We start from the raw sequence: 21,955 nt of genomic DNA, 5'->3' as shown, positions 1-21,955 counted from the left end.
ATGACCATAGCTGTTCAGAGGATGTAAAACACAAACAAATCAAACCAAACTTGGCACGTGATTAAATGACCATAGCTGATAATAGGATGTAACATACAGACAAACCAAACCTGGCACATCCTTAAATAACAATAGCTGTTCATAGGATGGAAAACACAAACAAACCAAACATGGCACATCCTTAAATGTCCATAGCTGTTAATAGGACGTAAAACACATCCTTAAATGACCCTAGTTGTTAATAGGATGTAAAACACAAACAAACCAAACATGGCACATCCTTAAATAACAATAGCTGTTCATAGGATGGAAAACACAAACAAACCAAACATGGCACATCCTTAAATGTCCATAGCTGTTAATTATATATGTAATAGGACGTAAAACACGTCCTTAAATGACCAAAGCTGTTAATAGGATGTAAAAGACAAACAAATCAAACCAGAAGAACAACTGAGATTAATCACTGCAGTAAAACATTTATAACGAACATTTATCGAGGCTTGGAAATCGATTCTCAGCACTACGAACCATAGCTGTTAATTGGATGTAAAACACAAACAAATCAAACCAAAACTGGAACATCCTTAAATGACCATAGTTGTTAATTGGATGTAAAACACAAACCAACCAAACCAAACCTGGCGCGTCCTTAAATGACCATAGCTGATAATAGGATGTAAAATCCAAACAAATCAAACCAAACTTGGCACGTGATTAAATGACCATAGCTGTTATTAGGATGTAAAACACAAACAAATCAGAACAAACCTGGCACGTCCTTAATTGACCATAGCTGTTAATGGGATGTAAAATACAAACACACCAAACCAAACCTGGCGCGTCCTTAAATGACCATAACTGTTAATAGGAAGTAAAATCCAAACAAATCAAACCAAACCTGGCACACCCTTAAATGACCATAGTCGTTAATAGGATGTAAGACACAAACAAACCAAACATGGCACATCCTTAAATGCCCATAGCTTTTAATAGGATGTAAAACACTAACAAACCAAACCTGGCACATCCTTAAATGACCATAGTTGTTAATAGGATGTAAGATACAAACAAACCAAACCAAACCTGGCACGTCCTTAAATGACCATAGCTGTTAATAGGATGTAAAATACAAACAAATCAAACCAGAAGAACAACTGAGATTAATCACTGCAGTAAAACATTTATAACGAACATTAATCGAGGCTTGGAAATTGATTCTCAGCACTACGACTTATTTATAATTAATACCTGGGGCATGGGAAGTTAGTAAACAATGGTCATGTAGCACAACCAGTAAAATGTTTTCCTGTCACTCACTGACTATACTTGTATGCACTCCAAAGTGTAAATTATGTACGACTTGGAAATAACTCGCCATCGGTTCCGCTTTAGTAAAACATGCTTTTAATTAACATTTATTTATTGATGTTTTAGGGTGAGGGGGCTAATGATGTTTTTGAGTAAAGCATGTTAATAAAGGACAGTTTTAAAATGAACCCATTATGAATCAATACATTAGCTCTTTACAATTAAACACATTTACATGGAACCCCAGGGACATAGGAAATATATCTTAATTAATAGATAATAATAAAGAACGCAAGAGTTCGACAGTAAACATGTTTTTTAAGAAATCCAGGGAACTAAGACATAAACACGACACTGCCGAGAGTAAAATGTTAATTATGAAACCCAGGCGACCTCGGACAATAGTTCTCTGCAAAAAAAACAAGTTTTAATACTCCAGGGAACCTAGGAAATAAGTAAACAGATGATAACGAACCAAAAACATTAGTTTTCTACAAATAAAAATACATATACATATACCTTGTAAGTTATCTGCGATAAAACATCTCTATAAGAAACCCGAAAGGAGCGAAAACATGAATTCCCTCGATAAAATTGGAAAAAAATAACCCTATACTTCCTATGACTTTCTGCATCGATTTTTTTTTTTTTTTTTATCAAATGGTGCTTCCTTAATTATGAAATATTTCCAATTATTTAAACAAACTACATGGGACATAAGGCATTACTTATCCACAGTAAAGATATTGATGATGAACACAAGGGGAACCTAAACCATTATTTCAAATGGTGAAACTTGTTGAAGTGAATCCCAAGATTCCCAAGACATTATATCTCTCATTACACTCAAAACATAAGTTCGCTAGAGTTTATAACAAACAAAGTACTAGTGGAAAATACAACATAAAAGTTATTAGTTTAGAGGAAGTCCTTTTGAAGTCTTTGACCCCAAAATAAATAGGATTCCTCTTATATAATCACCATGTGACGCTTTACGATTATCCTCTAGTGGGGGGGTTTGAGTTTTTTTCAGTGTATTCTACTTAAAGGACATTGAAAAGATCAAAGGTAGTCTGCTGATAACATTACAACACCGTTGTTCTTTATCTTCTATCTTACTTGTTTAGTGTTACTTTCTTGGCGGTATCTTCCTAGGCACCATCTCCATATCAACCCGGCTGTTGACAACAGTAGTTCAAATTGATTGGCCCCTAGCATCACCGGTGAGTTCAAGAAGGACGAAACAGCTACTGTATGATGCAGTGCAATTCATTTTTGGCATTCTGTATTAATGTATTAATTGCCAATTTTTAAAGGTACAATCACATGTGTGTGTGTAACTTTCATCTCTCATCAACCCCGCCGCGTTTGTAAGCTACTCTGTTAACTTCTGAATTTTCTAGATACAAAGTGGAAACTTACTGCACTGAGTGTCTGGTAAGAGAGTGCATTCTCATTCAAAGAGAGGTCTGTCTATACCATTGTATAGTTGTTTGTGTTAACAAAAGCAGGTTACAGTACTGGGAGATGGGCAGATAAAATGATTCCATTATACCCCCCCAAACAACGTGGAGTATTCCTATTAATCATGAATTTCGTCACAATGTCTAGAAATTGAAATGTCATAGCAGAATTGATTAATCTAACAAAGGTATTGACTCATTCATAATTGATATGGCTTGTAAAAAGGCTCTGGTCCAGTTATGAGTCCCCTACCTGGAAACCGGGGGGAATATATGACTTTCTGCATCGATTCCGTACGTCCGTCCGTCTGTGCGTCCGTCCGTCCGTCCGTATGTCCGTCTGTCCGAAGAGGTTTGTCAGCACTCTAGAGCCTTCATTCTTTCATGGATTTTGATGAAACTTTACACACATGTAAAGAATTAACATATCTTCAACAAGTTAGAGTTTCAAGGTCATCGGACTAAGGTCAAGGTCATTATGACTATAAATAGAAAAAACTTTGTCAGCACTCCAGCGTCTTCATTCTTTCTTGGTTTTTAATCAAACTTCACACAGTCATAAATAATTAAAATATCTTCGACAAGTTCGAGTTTCAAGATCATCGGATCAAGGTCAAGGTCACTATTGCTATAAATAGAAAAAACTTTGTCAGGACTCTAGCGTCTTCATTCTTTCTTGGTTTTTAATCAAACTTCACACAGTCAAAAACAAAATAAAATATCTTCGACAAGTTTGAGTTTCAAGGTCATCGGATTAAGGTCAAGGTCACTATTACTATAAATAGAAAAACTTTGTCAGGACTCTAGCGTCTTCATTCTTTCTTGGTTTTTAATCAAACTTCACGCAGTCATAAATAATTAAAATATCTTCGACAAGTTCGCGTTTCAAGGTCATCGGATCAAGGTCAAGGTCACTGTTACTATAAATAGAAAATATTTGTCAGCACTCTAGCGTCTTCATTCTTTCTTGATTTTTAATCAAACTTCACACAGTCAAAAACAAAATAAAATATCTTCGACAAAATTGAGTTTCGAGGTAAACGGATCAAGGTCAAGGTCACTGTTACTATAAATAGAAAATCTTTGTCAGCACTCTAGTGTCTTCATTCTTTCATGGATTTTAATCAAACTGCACACACTCATGAAGAATTAAAAAATCTTCGGCAAGTTTGGGTTGGACAGGTTCGAGTTTTAAGGTCAAATGGTCAAGGTCACAGTTACTATAAATAGAAAATGTTATTTAACATTCTTCCTTGCCTGTTTATCAAACTTCCAACACTTGTAAAGATACCTTTACAATCAACAAATAAGATTTCTTAGTATCTTTATTCCCTTACCGGTGAAACTGGGTGGGGGTGGCAGGGAGGGAGAAGAAAACAAGAATACCTAAAGTTTTCCTCGCTGTCTGTCCGAAGAAGTTTGTCAGCACTCTTGCGCCTTCATTCTTTCCTAGTTTTTAATCAAACTTCACATTATTGTAAAGAATTTAAATATCTTGGACAATTTCAAGGTAATCGGGGCAAGACAAGGTCACTATTACTATTTTAGAAAATCTTTGTCAGCACTCTAGTGCCTCATTCTTTCATGGATTTTAGTCAAGCTTCACATCATTGTAAAAAATTCCAATATATTGGACAAGTTCAAGTTTCAAGGTCCTCGGATCTAGGTTGAGGTCACTGTTGCATCTTAATAGATTGCGGGGGCCGGTAGGGGACATGTATTGCTTCAGCAATACTCAGTATGCTTGTTATTAATAGGTAATACGTCATCTATCACTCTTTCTGACCAATTTATTGGCCTTGAACATGGTTTTGGTATAGAACATCAAGGTATATTTCATTACCTACCATATAAGTTGAATAGCTTGCTGATTCACAAAAGAATAAGTTTATCGATCCCGTCGCCATGAAAAGCCTAGCAAAGTAAGATATTCTAAATGAAACAATTCTTTTTATGAAAATTTGTACTAAAGAAATACTGCTATACAGGACGTAAACTTAGAGGACTTATTTGACCTAAATTATCTGCCCTAGAATCATTATCTTTAGAAGGACAAAATACTATATCTGAAATGGCAAAAACTCTAATGAAAATGAAGGATAATAAAAGTCCTGGTTCCGACGGCTTCTCTGTTGAATTTTTAAAGTATTTTGGAAACAACTTGGGCATTTCATTCTTAGGTCAATCAATTTTGGTTATTCAGTTTCAGAACTGTCAGTTACTCAAAAGCAAGGAATTATAACATGCATCCCAAAAGGCGACAAACCCCGTAATAAACTAAAAATGACATACCTTGTCTTCTATTGTTTATTGATTTTGAAAAAGCTTTTGACTCTGTGTCTTGGACTTTTATTACAAAAACTTTAAATTTCTTCAATTTTGGACCATTACTTATTAACTGGATCAACCTTTTTCAAAAGAATATACACTCTGCAGTTAACATAGGAGGGAACTTATCCATATTTTCACTATCGAGCGTGGGTGCCGTCAGGGGGACCCTGTTTCTTCATATATTTTTTTTATCTTTTGTGCTGAAATTTTATCGATTCTATTAAGAAATAATTCAGATATCAGCGACACTGTTGTAAATAACAAAGACATTCTTTTATCTTATTTTGCTGATGATACATTTTGTACGTCTGTTATCCTTGACGGTTCAGAAAAATCTTTAAATGTAACGCTACAACAACTTAACTATTATGCCAGAATGTAAGGTCTTAAAATGAATTTCACCAAGACCCAGATAATCTGGATAGACAGTTAAAAATATAGTAATAATAAATATACAACAGAGCACAATCTTTTGTGGGGATGTACACGTTTTAATTTGCAAGGCATTGAATATGATGTTGATTTGCATAGAGTAGTTAAATTAAACTTTGATAAGAAACTTGTTAAACTTAAATCTCTCATAAGTTCGTGCAATAGAAGAAATCTCACTCCAATAGGTAAGATAACCATTATTAAAATATTGCTAATTTCACAATTTAATCATCTTTTTATAGCTCTTCCAAACCCACATGACTCTTATATAAAAATAAAAATAAACATATACAATTTTTTTGTGTTGCGAAAAGACTGATAAAGTTAAACGTGATGTTATAATTAAGTCATACGAACATGGTGGTTTGAAAATGATTCATTTAAAGTCTTTCATAACAGCACTAAAGGCAACGTGGGCACGGAGGATATATAAAGAAGATGCTAGTTGGACTTTCATTACTGAAAACTACATTGATAAGTTCTCTTTAGCTAATTGTGGAATTCATGGATTGAAAATTATATGTGAAGAATGTAAAAATAAACTTTGGAAAAACGTTCTAGAAGCACGGTATCAAACAATAGTGTCGTCCAGTATATATAATGAAAAAAAATGTGAAAATCCTTTGTGGTTTAATCACAATATCCAAATAAACAATAAGCCTGATTTCTGTAAAGAGTGGTATAGAAAAGGAGTGCTTTTTATATATGATGTTATTAAAGAAGATGGTTCTTTTTATAATTTTGTAGAATTTCAACATAGATATGATATTAGGTCCAATTTTTTAACTTTTCACAGTATAATTAGTGCTATAAAAGTTTATAAATAGTGAACAAGAAATCTTTGCTTTAGAAAAGAGTATTTGTTTACCTAATATACCTTTAAATCTTAATATTATATTAAGGAAGACTAAAGGGGCACAGGATATTTATGCTGTTTTATGCTGAAATGATACAAAACCCACGTCACAAAGGAAATGGTCTACGGATTTTAACATTCAGGACAAATTATGGAAAAAGATTTATGCATGTCCTTTTAAAACTACTGAAAGTACTAAAGATGGCTTTAATACCGAATTAACCATAGAATCTTAACTACAAACACACTCCTTCATAAAATGGGAATAAAACAAAATTCAACTTGTACTTTTTGTAAAAGAAATCCAGAAACAATTGAACATCTATTTTGGGATTGTGGTAAAGTATGTGAAATTTTGAGAGAACTAAAACAATTGCTTGCAACCAGTAATATTGATTTGAATTTTGACAAACAGGAATTTATATTTGGACAATTCAGTTCTAAGGATGCTGATTTGATAGTGGATAATCTTATCTTATTATATTGATTAAACAATATATTTTTAAAATGAAATGAGTTTAAAGAATCACATACTTTTTGAACTTAAAGATCTTGATAAATAAGCATAAAAACTGCAAAAATAATACAGACTTACAGATGTACATAATAAAGTGGAAAAATGGCTTCTCTTATAAGATAACGTGAACAATTATCAGTATAGTATTTTAAAAAGGGTTTGCAATTCGGAAATTTGGAAAAAAAGATACGAAATAATATAAACGCATTGTGTGTGCTTTGAACAAAAGTCTTATTATTATTATTTAATCGTATTGTTTGTGAGTCTATATAAACTACATTGGCCAACCTCTATTCTTTAAATCATGCATTTTTCAAATGCTCTTCTTTTAGAACACCCACGGCTTTCCGATCTTATCTGGATGAAAACTCAGATCTTAAGGACATGTACTGATCAAACCCTGTATTCTTATCACCAAGTTTCCACCTCATTTACTCAATTTTCTACTCTACTGGGTTTTCGTTCGGGTTGGTTGGGGTGAACCGATATTATATTTTTCTTTTGTTTGGCAACTCGTCATCGGATGGTTTTGTTGTCTTTTCTGTTCTATTCATAACTGTTGTCACACCACAGTGACCCAATACGCGAATAAAAATGAATTGCTGTTGATGACCTTTCCAGCAAGGACTACCAAACGTTTTAGCTAGCCTACCCATAGAGTGTAAAAGATTCCTGCTATCTTAAATGGCTAGAAAGTCAATGTAAACCATCAGTCACAAACAAGTAATCTGGTATATAAAATGTGTAACTTTTTTGTATCACATAAAAACTGGACACCAACCAATGGTTTTAAAGGAATTCTATTGATTTTGGTGTGAATAGGTGGTTAAAGTTAAACTCCTCGCGAAGCTGTTCTGAGTTCTAGTAGATTCTGCTGATATCTGTCTACATGGATGAGGGGATGTTTGAGTAAGCTTGATACCTAAATTAATCAATCTTTCAACCAATCTATTTGTCGTAAAGGATAGATAAACATCCCATGTTATGTATTACCCTGTAATTGATATTCATCTTCACATAGAATTTACCTGACTTCTTATCCCCTCGAAACGACAATTCGAATAAATATAGCATTCTGCCATTTTGTATGTTTGTTAAGCCCTTTCTCAGGAGTTTTTTTTTTGAGTGACAGATTTTCAAGAAACCCCTATTATATTTAGTCGTCTGTCAAATGTTAAGATCACTGAGACTGAAAACAGAATGTCACCATCACGCTCCTTGTCATAACTACAGTATCTGCATTTTAGACAGATTTTCATGAAACTTTATATATATATTTACACAAAACAACCTTGAACAAGTTCGAATATGGGTGTCATCATGCAAAGGTCAAGGTCTCTGTTACAAAAAGTAATTACACTAACAAACATCTGTCATTACTTACTGCGGCCGTATTTTGCCTGAATCATGTGTTTCTCTGATTGGGGTCATCTTTCAAAGGTCAAGGTCGTTGTTCCTAACAATATAATTTCACCGTCACATTCATGAATTTCATGTAACTTTACAATATTGAATGCCTCAGACATAAATTAGATAAGTTAAAATAAGGACCAAATCAGTCATAGATAAGATCAAACTTAATAGAAATTGGTTTTCACTGTATCGCTCCCTGTCATGACTCTAGCAACATCTTTCATACCAGATTTTGAGGAAACTTCGCGCACATGTCCCCTGTTTTTTTCAATTTTATGTTTGCAATTCTTTGTTTCAGGTTCCACTTCACGGATATTGCACTCCTTCCCGCGGAATGTTCTCATTATGAGTTTACCCTTTTACGTCCAAAATCACAAAAAATGCTTACATAATGTATGCAAGTGGATTCATATTTTTTGTGATACTTTGTTTCTGACTTGATGTGCTATATTTATTAGCTTGGGAGTGTACTTCTCATAAGCTCCTTTAGTATGAGATAAAATCTTTCTGTCAGTGATGTTGATAAAAATCCCGTCTTTGCACTGCGCTAATTTTTAACGTACTTCCCATGGGTTTTACATAATACCATAACTGTACTGGCAAGCTTAAGGATACTCCTTGATGATGACAATGAAACATGCCATGAAAGTAGATTCTCATAAAATAATTACAAAAGTGTCCATTAAAAAAACCCGAGGGATCAATTGTGATCACCAAGACTAAAAATAATATTGCTCCATGTACAAAATGCAATTTGCCTCACTCTGCTTTGTGATTGAACTGAAATGCCCCCAAGACTCAATGAGACGTGTACTAATCAATTGGTAATATAGATATTAAAAAGATAATCAACAGCATGATATGATTAGCCTTTGCCCAACCACAAAAATAAACTTTGCGTCAAACTGTTTAGCAAATACAAAGGTCCCATCTACACATTGAAATAATATCCTAAGATGTTGAAATAGCTGAGTTCACCTGCCCAAAGGACAAGTCAGCGTATTGTGTTGTCCGACGTCTGTCTGTCAACTGTCACTAAAATGATTACTAGTCCAGAATGTCGGGAACGATGTAGAACATAATGGGTCCCTCTGGGGGTGAATTTAGGTAAATTTTATTTTAAAGTTATTGATCTTAATTAGTCTAAAGTACATGTATCTTTGGGCCAATAAGAATCATTGTTGTATAAATAAAGGGTGTTGTTCCCTCGGGGGAAGAGGGATGGGGCAAAAGAGGGGAAATTTAGGTAAACTTTTTTATAAATCCTACTCCTTGAGTATTGGTAAAGGAATTTTAATCTTAATTGGTCTTAGGTAAGCAAAGGCTAATAAGACTCGGCGTTGTATAAATTAAAAGTGTGCCCATTGGGAAAGAAGGCGGAGCCAATAGGGGAAATATAGGCAAATTTAAAATCCTACTCGGTGAGTTTAAATTAAGCGGGTTTTCCGAAATTATTCTTGATTTTTCATGGGCAAAGGGGACTCAACTCAGTGTTGTATAAATGAAAGTAGTGGCCTACCTGGGGGCAGAGAGCTGGGGCCTGATAATGGAAATATCGGTAATCCTTAAACTCATATGACTGCAGATCAGTATGGGTTAAAGGATTGGAACATAATGTGGTCTGAGGGATCTATTTGGTAAGAGGACTCAGACTTTAAATTATGATAAAAAAGTGTAATATCCCAGGGGGCAAGTCCCAATCTAAATGATTGCAGTCAAAGATCCTTCTCTTTGAATTTAGAAAAAAAAATGTATTTTTACCTGAATTGGTGAGGAACATCCTTCGGCCAACGCGATTTGACGTTTGATAAACGTTGGTTGTGGCTATCCTTGGGCCAGAGGAATCGGGCCTTAAGGGGAAACGGGAAAATCTTTAAAATCCTACTATTTGAGTAGGAATACATGGATGTTAACAAGACTTGATTTAGAGCTTCCTTTTGGCCATTGAAAATTCAATCAAACATTTAATGAATAAAGAGCATGATCCCCTACTGGTAGAGGGGCGGTAAATATATGAAATCCCTTTATCGTGAGTACGGTGAAGGATTTGAACATCAATTGATCTTAAGATCTTGGGTGAAGTTGACACATCATTGCAAAAGAGGAGGCTTTGTCTTTATAACCTGTTGCAAAGTTTAGAGGTTCTGTAGGGAAAAAAAGGTAAATCGTATTTCCTAATAATAGGTAAAAGGGATTTTCACTTAATTTGACCTGGATGATCCTTAGGCCTTTTTCAAATTAAAAACGTTTTGAAGGGGAAAGTAATTAAGGCATTTGGTAAATTATGAACGATTCTGATTATATTAATGCATATTTATTGTCGGATAAAGACGTTTAAGTTATTACGTTTTGAGATTTATTGGACAAATACTTATTTTTATTTAAATTGCAGTAGAATGAGAAGATCTGTGATAAATGCTAAAAAATCTACAATTATGCTAAATGAACATTTATACAAATTCATCAAGTATTATCTTGAAATCCATCTGTTCCCCATTAAAATAAACAATAGCAGGTGCGCTATGAAGGCCTTTCTCGTATATTGTATTTTCAAATAGTTCCTTTACAAAAGCAAATCTTCATCCCGCTCCGTTCAGTACTGAAAATAGTCTCCCTTTCCAAGTCGAGATTGCTCTGCAAAGCTCGATAGGACCTGAAATATTTTAGTACCTCATATTCAGATCCAAGGGTATGACTTGTGTACCTTTTCCACAACATACAGTACAATTTTTTTGTCAATAAGATTTGTTGAGATTAAGACGAATATTATAGCCACACAATAAAAAGTACAGAACTATTAGGCTAAACATTTCTCTAAACATATGTGTCACCCAATTTGATATTTTCAACCCGATTCTTTAAAGTACAAAGGTCACAAAGACAGTGATTAAATCAATGCAGACACAGACATTTCAAGGTTGAAACCAGGCTGGAGTCACAAACGTAACATGTCTTAAAAGTAGAATAAAAATATTCTCGAGTCGCGAGACTCATAGGATAAAGGACGCTTCTCCTTCCTGAACACATGGTCTTTTTCATATTTTGCCCTATTTTTATCGATTTTGAGTTCGAATTACGGTTTTGTTGACATTTCATTCTTATCATTTTGTCTGGAAAAAAAGCGCTCACAACAACAGAGACAACAATATAATTGCGAAGAAATGAAACATCTATTTTAAAGTGCTGGTCATAGTCGTAGAATTCCAAACAAGGTAATCGCTTTACTGTACGGCTATTTTGTCCATTAAGACATCATCAATGTTATTAAAAGATCTTGTTTTTTATAACAAGTCATCCTCGATTCTCGAGGGTTACGCTAACTTTCGCTCTCTGCACCCCTGAAATATGTCATAGCCAAATTGAAGGCACGGTGTGCACCACCCTGTGGATGAGACAGGAAGACTAATTTGATCCTTTGATGTACATCAAAGGAATATGTCGGTCGCGCAACGGTAAAGTTGACCGGCTTTGAAGTCGAGTGTCGCTTTTCTGTAATCCGCCAGGTACAGGTATCAGCCTAGCGATTGGTCAGGTGGTTTTTTTACCGGAGACCAATCATATAGCTAGCCGCGTGCCTTCAATTCTGCGTATGACAAATTCCAGGGGGTGCAGAGAGCGAAGTTAGAGTAGCCCCTGGAGTATCGAGGACGATAGCAAGTAAGTTCTTGAATATCAAATTCACTTTTTAATTATCAATATTATTATTATTATTTTATTTTTTTTTGGGGGGGGGGGGGGGGGTCATCCAAATATGAGGGACGAAGGATTAAACATTGACAATATGAATACAATTATCTCATTTTACAATATCGTTTTTGCATTTTGAATACGTGAAAACTAACGACACTTAAACAACAAAGCAAATGTTATACCGATCATTATTCATTTTTCATCAAAATAGTATGCTCGGAAGTGATGTCGTGCTATTGAGTCAAGGTTATGACATTTCTGAGCGACTACACTCAAAAGATATTTCTTGAGTTTCCCCATTGTCAGTGGAAACTATACACTAAAGCTATTATATGCATGATGTGATCACCGCTGTAGGGAAATCATAAACTACAATCATCCTATCAATCTGCAAGCTATTAGGGTATGAAGGGTATAGAGTTTTATAAGGTAACGCCTATAAATACTGTCAATAATTCATCTAAAGCCGAACGTAAATCTCCAACAGAAAACAATACACGCGGAATATGAAAATGTTTATGCACTTGCACTTCAGTACATTTAATACCACCGAGAACAACGTACCCGCTCTAGTGACGTTTAAAGTTCATGGCGTGGTCATACTTTGTTTGTTTGTTGGAGGGTTGTTATTGCAACGCCTTTAACACGGTCTGTCAAATGGCGACATAGTGTTCAGAAAGAAACAGAAAGGAAATTTAATTAATTATGTTTTGTGTATCACGGTTAGAAAGTTTTATCAGATTTAGATAATTAAAATTAATTGAATAATTTTATTGCTTAAACCGAGAAAATAAATGCATTGTTGCTCTTGCAAATTGTAGGTACCAATTATGATAATGAGTATGTATAGGTGAAACATGAAACATTTAACGAAACATAAAAGAAACTAATTTTCTATTCTGTTACATGTTAAGTCGGACTTTTTTTCAACTTACCGTTGTCGTTGATGTATATTTCCCATAAATCCAATGCAACATCTATTGAAGTCTCCAAGTTGGCGTATGAATAAATTACCTATTTGGACGTCCAGGGCCCGTATTCATGAGACCGTTCTCATGATCAATCTCAAATTCTGTGATCAAGTCCAATTGTTTTTCCTCCCGTGTTTAGTTCATAAACACATTCTCCTTTTACTAATGACTTAGGAATAATATTGAATAGAGCAATAACTACTGCTTTCTATGTTAACACTTGACTTTTTTCCGTGTTACATGATTCAAGCAAGTTATAAGAAAACTGGCTTGAGCAAATAATCCATGCTTGAGCATCAGTTCGGTGTCATGAGTATAAGGCCAGGAATACTATTCTCTATTTATATCGTGACAAATTCAAAATAATAAAATTGCTCCTATGGTTATTCACTAACTTCAAGTCAACGATATCTGGATATTTTTACACCGATTTAATACAAATAAAATGGTTTCTTTGTGTGAAATGCAGGTTGATTTTGTTTGATTATGCTCACTGTTATGTCCTGTTTCGTTGTCAGTACCCCCATCCTTATGTATCAAATGCCAACTTAATCAATGCATGTGTCCTCGATGACACAGAAGACGCTTATCCTTCCGGACCACTTGGTCCTACAATACTTGTACTTTTTTTTAAGAGCCTACATGTAAATCTTTCCTTTCGTCGTATACAGTTAAGTTTTATCGATTTCGAGTTCTACATGTGATAACATGTGATATTTTCGGAATACAATTCATCAGTTTGGAACGAATTATAAAGGCTAAGTTTGTTTTGATTTCCTGTTTGTGTTTAAAACAAACTTAGACTTTATAATTAATCCAAATTGATGAATATTATTCTAAATATTGGATTGAAATTTGGACAGTCCTCAGTCCAAACATTTAAAAGTGTTAAAATTCATCCTAAAAGTACAGGGTTAGTTCAAGTCTGACTGCAGCTGCGCTGCCCTATCAACACAAGTAAGACTAAAACATCACAGACAGCGTTGAAATGCAGTTATTGAAAGAATCAGTTAGAACCATAAACAACACCATTGAATATTTAACGTAATATCACTATCAACAAAGTATCGACCATTTTGGAAAAAGGCACAGCTGATCAGACCAGGGCTTATCTATCAGTTCCTGACAACAAGTGAATACCCCGAATGGCAGAGAAGGAAAGTAGACAAACAAATGGAAAATAAAAGCAATTAAAATGGCACAAAGAAATAAAAACGTTCAAACACCGAGAGAAAAACTAACGACATGGACTTTATCCCATACATAAAAGGGTGTCTGAAGCACTTTCAAGAGTGTTGCACAAACATCACACCAGCACGCTCATACGACCACACTACACCATCAAATAACTATTAGTTCATCTGAAAGACAAATTGCTGAATCAATACAAAACAGTGTGGTTTACCAAATTCGAAGTAACAGCTAACCTTACATACATCGAAGAAACTGACCGGGAATTTGGAACACGCATTAAAGAACATAAGAAAGACGTTGAAACCATGAAACAGGAAGTCTACGCTAGAAATACAAGGAAGAAACAATACAATAAATCAGCCGTTACAGACCATGCTAACAAGCACAATCACATCATAGATTGGAACAACTCGAAAGTGCTTGAACGGGAGGACAAATGGAAAGTCCAGAAAATCAAACAATACAACTGGGCTAAAAGGAAGGGGGGTTCGATGAGACGATGGAGGTCACCAACTGAGTCATCACTATGACCTCATTTTAACATCCAATAAGGGGCGGAATGCTTAAACATGTTACCCATCCCCCTGCCTGCCTGCAGTTTTAGAATGCAACTGGGCGAAAAAGTTTCTATGTTTTTGACACCTGATTTTACTGATTCGGCACACTGAGACTTGGCAATTGTTTTTCAGCAGATAAGAATCGAAACACCGGTCATTTACAGAAAAAGACGTTTTCGAAAGCTCGTAAGATAGGTTTTCAATGCCTGCTTGTGTTCAAAACAAACTAAGCCTTCGGTGTTATATGTAATATCCATTATGACAAACAGAAATAGCGGCTATAAATCTAGTAAATATGAGTATGCCGTCGGTCTATCAGTGCAATTCTTTATTTTAATTATTATAACCTTATGTTGTAAATACGCTTGCTCTTTGATGACACGCGTGTTTATTTTCCTACATGGTAAAAACAAAAAACCGAATTATGGTATGTGTTTTTATCCGTTTATTCCCATGTCTTAAAAATAGGAAAAGGGCAAAAACAGATGACGCCTTTTCAAACCCTCAATCATGCAAGTCAGTACTTCACATGACATTGTTAAAGTCGCGTATATGCCTAAGGAGCTGGATACAAAACATATCAAAATACTGTATGCCAATAGTATTCATGTAAAAATTAAATAGAAACTGTTAGTTTATTGTCAAGTACAAAGGAAATAAATGCATATATCACTAAAATTAAAAGAAAACTTTGACTTTATACAATCTTGACGAAATTCCTGACTCAAAGCAACGGATATCAATGCATACCGTATACATCATCGATTATCAAATGCAAAACTATGTGTTCTTATATATTGATGAGCAACTATCTATTCAAACAGGACCTGGTTTGCTTCATATTCCATGAAGCAATGACGTACAACATATGAGATAGATTCATTGAGTGGAACCGTCTTCTTTTTTTAATTGTGACAAGACAAAAATCAGCGAAATACTTATTTTGCAACTTACTGCAATTTACTATTAATAAATTCTTTCCTGCGTTAATTTTTTTCTCCAGAATTAATTTTTCTCTGTGTTTGCAACAAGAAACCGGTGTCCTATTAAAAAGGCCAATAAATTATTGACTTGTAACAATAATTCCACATCGACAGAGGCAATATACCTTGATATCATACAAGATATGACGGTTAATGAGTCATCAAATATACAAATTCGTAACGCATCGGAAGATATCAAGATCGTGAAATGTTAAAGCAGTTCCTGCATTGTTGGTTTTATATGCTTTTAATATATATAAATATTAAATTACACGCTAATAATATACTAGTACAAGACATAATGGAAAACAATCAAACATAAAACATGGAATTGAAGTCCATGTGACAAGAAAATGATACAAAACAATAAAAAAAATCACAAGAAGACCACAACTCTCTTGGCCTTTCGCTGCTATACAGCTTTTCAGGAAAATGATTTCATTTTGAAGGTATAACCATCAACGTAACAACATAGCGGACGTAATACAAAACACACCGTAGTGACGTCAACAACAACAAAATATCGGGAGTTTTCGGGAGTTTCCGCTTGTTATCTATATATGTAATCCTAAATTTATCAATAAAGTTCAGTAAAAACTCAATTATGTTATTTATAAAAAAAAAATTGCCGACGAGATATCTATCGCATGTTGACTTTCTAATTTCTACTGACCTTTTGCAGTGTCGCCGATTTTCTGTAAACATATAAATAAAGGGACGGTCAAATCAGTTATTGTTTTGCTACATATTTGATACATACACTAACGTTTTCATTAAATCAAATCTTTTTAGCAGAAAACAGTAGCAGTGTGTTGAATAGCCCATACCAAATTGTGCGCAGCCTTGTTGTCAATCGTCATTAGAAATGGCACCAAGGATAAGGCAGTTAAATAATAAATCGGCAATTGTTTTGATTCAATCATACTTTTGTCCTTGAAAGTAGTTTTTAAAAAAATGAATCCATAGAGAATTAATTTATACTTAAATCAACCAAAATGTTCACGAGTTAAAATAGTATCGGTTTTCTGCCATACTTATGGTATTCAACATGAAACCATTTAATATCCTCTATTTATTCATTGGCTAGATATCTCCTTATAATGTTAAGATTAAAAATAAAAACAACATGATATAGAATATGAATGAAAAAGTTCAATTATAGACTTTTGTTGAGGTGAATATGTGGTTATATGAACCCGAGAAAGCGATATTAACAGAGTCGAAATTGTTCGATGTCTCTTTCTCAGGTCCATATAATCACATAAATGTACTCATCGGAACTAATAGTAATTCATTCTTAAAATAAATATCATAGTTTGTATGCAAATTGTCAGGAGGTGAATACTGCATTTGGCAGAGATGATTGTGACGTTATAATTGAAATGACGTCAGAAGTGCATACTGACCTATTGTTTCAGAAATGTTAACACTAAGTCAATATCACAAATCAGCGACTTCCACGTGACTATGATGCAACTAATGAGGATGTAGGAAAATTGTGTGTCATCAAATGTAAAGAATAACGGAACCTTCAATATACAATATCGAACATTCAATAACAATCACAAAAAAGCAATAAACAATTACAATGATAATCACTAAAAAAACATTTAAAAAGAGTGCCATACATACAATTATAAAGTCGTTTAAAGTTTAGCACTTTCGGCATGCCATACAAAATTACATGATACATATGATGCACAATAAATACAAAAGTGGTAAAAGGGCATATGTGTTCTTCTGAACAAAATCAAGAACTCTTAGAATAATCTTTCTGCATCTTACAAACTTGGATATATTTTTGTCTAATAGCAGACATAAATAGGCAGAAAAGGTTTGACTACAACGATTTGTCTCAATTACCTTTTTGACAGCTCTCCTGCAATAAATGCATATTGATATATACATTTCTATAGCATTGGCATGGAATAACAAGTTTTGTAAATTTTAAAGCCTTTGGGACTAAAAGGCAAAGGAGCGGTGCAGTTTTGAAATATCGGCAATCATTTCGTATTTTGCATGCTAACACAAGCTTTATCAGCCTCTTGTTTCGTGTCTGAGACAATATGCAAACGCTTGCACTAAATCTACAGATTTTGACATTTGGCACAATCATAAATAGAATGAATGGCTAATACCTGAAACGCTGCCACTCGCATGATTCTATTGCTCTTAATAATGTACTATCTTTTACATGTATATAGACAAAGTTGTCATGTTGACTCATTCAGGATAAAATTTATAGCAGAAAGCACAAAAGGTTCATTCTCACATTAATTTAGTACCATGGTCGTTTTCATTAAACGCATGATAGTTTTGGATACACACTATACAATCTATCAACGTGAACGTTATACATAAATAAGTATACATCTCTGTATACAAATTAAAGTTGGTTTGTCGAGCAGAAACAAGTTAATTGATATATCCTTAAAAGTTATTAATTTCGTTAGGTTGAGAATATTGTCATTAATCTGAATCCATTTCAAGTAAATGACATGTTAATTGTCAAAACAAGCCTTTCAACTGTTACTATGTTTGATGGAATACACTATGATGTATGTACATATTCCCCATGCGACATTTACGCCGTGGCATCTGTAGGTTTTTGTTTTATTTTTGTATGCTATTTTAGGAGTATTTTGAAATTCGTATTCATTGTCCTCCTCTTGCATTAGAACACTTTGTACGATCATGTACTGGTTGTCTGGGCCTGAGGGATAAACAGTTTAAACGCAATAAAAATGCAGACATCATTGTCTGGTATGCATGACAAATCTCTTTATTGTAGTGTGTTAGGTAGATCTATACAAAGCAAAGCAATTTTCTAGCAGCACGACACAAACGGTCACGTCTCATTATCAAATTAAAGGACGACTAATTTCAACATGGTTGTACTTCCATTCCACTGTATTAAAGGGCATTCACCTTCAATAATTGATAAGAAAGTCAAGAGCCTAATTATTGCTATTGGAATTATGTATCTTTTGAACGAGCACACTACGTAGTGAGTCCCAAGTATATTTTTGTATCACTGCCAAACTCATTGAAAATTGATTTATTTAGCTTGATGACTCTAGGTTTAATAAACAATTTTGAAAAGAAATGCACATCTGGCGTGACTTTAATTACGAAACATAAACAAATAAAGATGGAAAAAGGAGTTTTAAGTGACGAAGTATTCACGGTGTCATGCCAGGATTCAAACCCTGGACCTCAGAACATGATACCGATGCTCAACTGATGAGCTACCTTGTCAACGGTAGTGCAATGTACAATGACCCAGTTGTAGTACACATATATCCAAAACGATATTAACTCATTCATCCCTGAAATTCATAATGAACTATATCAACCATTGAATTGGAAGAGATCAAATGTGGTCGACGCGTTAAGGAAGGTTATGCAGCGTACAAAAACTTGTATTGGAATTGTCAAGTGTTTAGCATGCAGTGTTACAGGGATCCTTCACTAGGTTTTACAGTCGGAGAAGCTAATTACTACGTATGGTATACCAATTTTATGGAACGATAAGGAATATTTTATGTTGCAGATGTCTTTGTATCCTTATCAGCTAAATAATAAATGTCTTTAACTCATTCACCCCTGAAGACACATTTGAACTCTTCCGATTCAAAGGTTGGAATAGTTTATTATGACATTTCAGGGGTGAATGAGTTAACATTGTAGTAAACGGTGAGCAAATCTTGGTAGGCGATAATATTCCAGGTAAATGATCAGGTAAGAGTGAAGACTGTCAGCCTACTTCAGTGTTATTTGGAAGTACTCAGATTGAACACCATTGACTAGCAGTTTGTGAGGGAACAGAATGTATCTATCCAGAACATCTATATACTTAAAGTCTCTCTATCACTGCAGGCAAACAAATTGGAGAATCCCACTGGTGTTCCAGGAAGGCAGAGAAAGGTGGAATACTACTTTTGATGCAATTGGAAAATCAACGATTGCAAAATAAAAAGTCATCACGTTTATCATAGTTTGGAATAGCATGGTCATGATTGCTATACTATATGGTGATTATATGTAACACTGTCAAGTTTGTCTTTTCATGGGCTCTAATCATTTCGATTTTCGAGGTAAAAAAATGCCGCCTGACTATATCCTGCTGAGTAGAACAAATTAATCAATCCTTATCGTAGCACTATGAGTTTTGTCTGGCAAAATTACAGATCCCGCGAAATTGACTTCTTGTTCAAATCTGCAAAATTAACGACCTCGAAAAATAGACTTTACCGTCTAAGTTTTGTGGCAACTAATATAGGACCGTTTCTTCTATTTGTGATACAGATGTGACAAAAAAATACTGGCCTATTGTAACCTTGATATCACTCTTACCGTACCTAGTTATCCTGTCTTGTTCTGTTTGTCTCTCAAAGTACTTTATTTAACTCTATTCCCAGAATATACTGACCATTTCAGATGTCTTGTTAACGTGTGTGTTAAAGACTGACATTATTATATTTTTCCCTCATTTTACAGAAAGTGTTTGGAATAATGTCATCGAGCGTTTTCTTGTCCGAGAATTAAGAATTCATTCATTTTTTAGTTGATTTTGTTATTTTGACAGGATCATGCTTATCTTCCATTGTTTTTACGACTTTGTAGGTAAAGCGTTAGCCGGTTTATGTTCATGAATAACTGACTTGGTAGTTTGCCAAATCCGCATTTCTCGGACAATAAGATTGTTTAATTCTGTAACGTCTTGTTAATTGTATAATTTCCTCATTTTTGATAAGTTTCTGATTATGGTGTAACATGCCGTTATGCGGGATATTTCCGAAGGAGTGACATTTTTGCGGTTTCGAGGGTCCATAACGTAATAGCGAAAATATAATCTGCAGTATATTACGACAAATGTAAAATAACCACGATAATAACACCATAATCGTAATGACGTCAGGAAATAGCGAGTATGTGGTTGTTCCGATTCATATACATTTGAAAATCAAGAGTGTTACAAAGCCTATTCATCTGACTAGTGTACACTTTGTATGCCGAGAGTCCTGTTTCTGTGCTTAAACACCGCCCAAAAATTTATCCTTCATAATTATGCCTAGATCGCGAAGTTAGAAGTCACGAAAATGTAAGCCTGCTTAAATAACCTGTTAGACGTTATGTAGCTACCTGGACTACGGAAGTATATCCAAAGCAAACTTCAGGATATATTATTCGGTATTTACGAGTACCACAGTGGAACTTTCTAGATTCCTTTTTCCTGCAGTGGAACATTTATCCTTAACTGATAAAAATTAAAACACCGATTTCGTTATCTGCGTTGATATCAATTTTCACATCCAATGGGAATTTGTGTGAAACGATATACACTATTAAACACATTACAGCTAACGTGCACGCTATAAATGATTATAACTACCGATTCAGGTTGGTTTGCCAACAGCAACCAGACAAATGATATATCATTATGAATTATTAATTTCATTTACATGTATTTTGAAACTTTTATCATTATTCTTAATCAATTTCAAACTAACAAAAGGCATGTCAATTTACGATGCCAGCCTTTCAACTGTTACTATATTTGATTGAAGATATTATGATGTTCATGTATACACACATCCCTCATATGGGACCTAGGCCGTGACACTTGTAGGTTTTGTTTTATTTTTGATTAGTGATAATTGAAATTTGTAATCATTGTTCTCAACATTCATTCGGGCATATCGTCACGTTGTTGCACACCACGTGCCAGTTGTCCGGGCCAGAGGGATATATTTTGAAGGACAATGAAAAAACTGTCAGATGTGCATGACGAATATCTTTATTGTAGCGTGTTCAGGTAGATGTATGCATGTCAAGTTCGATTAACAATCCACAAAGCAAATTTCTTGCAACATCACAGATTTGGTCACATTCCATTTTCAAACTGTAGGATGAACTTGATCATTTAATTTCATCATGGTTATATTTCCGTTCAACCTTTAGTAAAATGAATTTGTTTTGTTATGTAAGTTAAGTGACTATTCATTGTATTTGCAAATTGTATTTCTTTGACTATCTAAGGGTTCCCGTACCATTATTTAAGACTAAAGCTTTACATCGGTAACTTGACAAGGTAGCCATGTTGGTTAACATGACGTGTTGTCAATAAGATCCTCCTAATCGATGTTTCTTGGTTTATTGTCTATTTCCATAAAGTCCCATATATTGCATAATTTCCTTATTATAATGGACGTCTGATTTTGGTGAAACATAAAA

Source organism: Mizuhopecten yessoensis, unplaced genomic scaffold (genome assembly GCF_002113885.1).
Source record: "Mizuhopecten yessoensis strain PY_sf001 unplaced genomic scaffold, ASM211388v2 scaffold3961, whole genome shotgun sequence".
In the NCBI taxonomy this organism is placed as follows: domain Eukaryota; kingdom Metazoa; phylum Mollusca; class Bivalvia; order Pectinida; family Pectinidae; genus Mizuhopecten; species Mizuhopecten yessoensis.
This window is presented reverse-complemented; position numbering follows the sequence as displayed.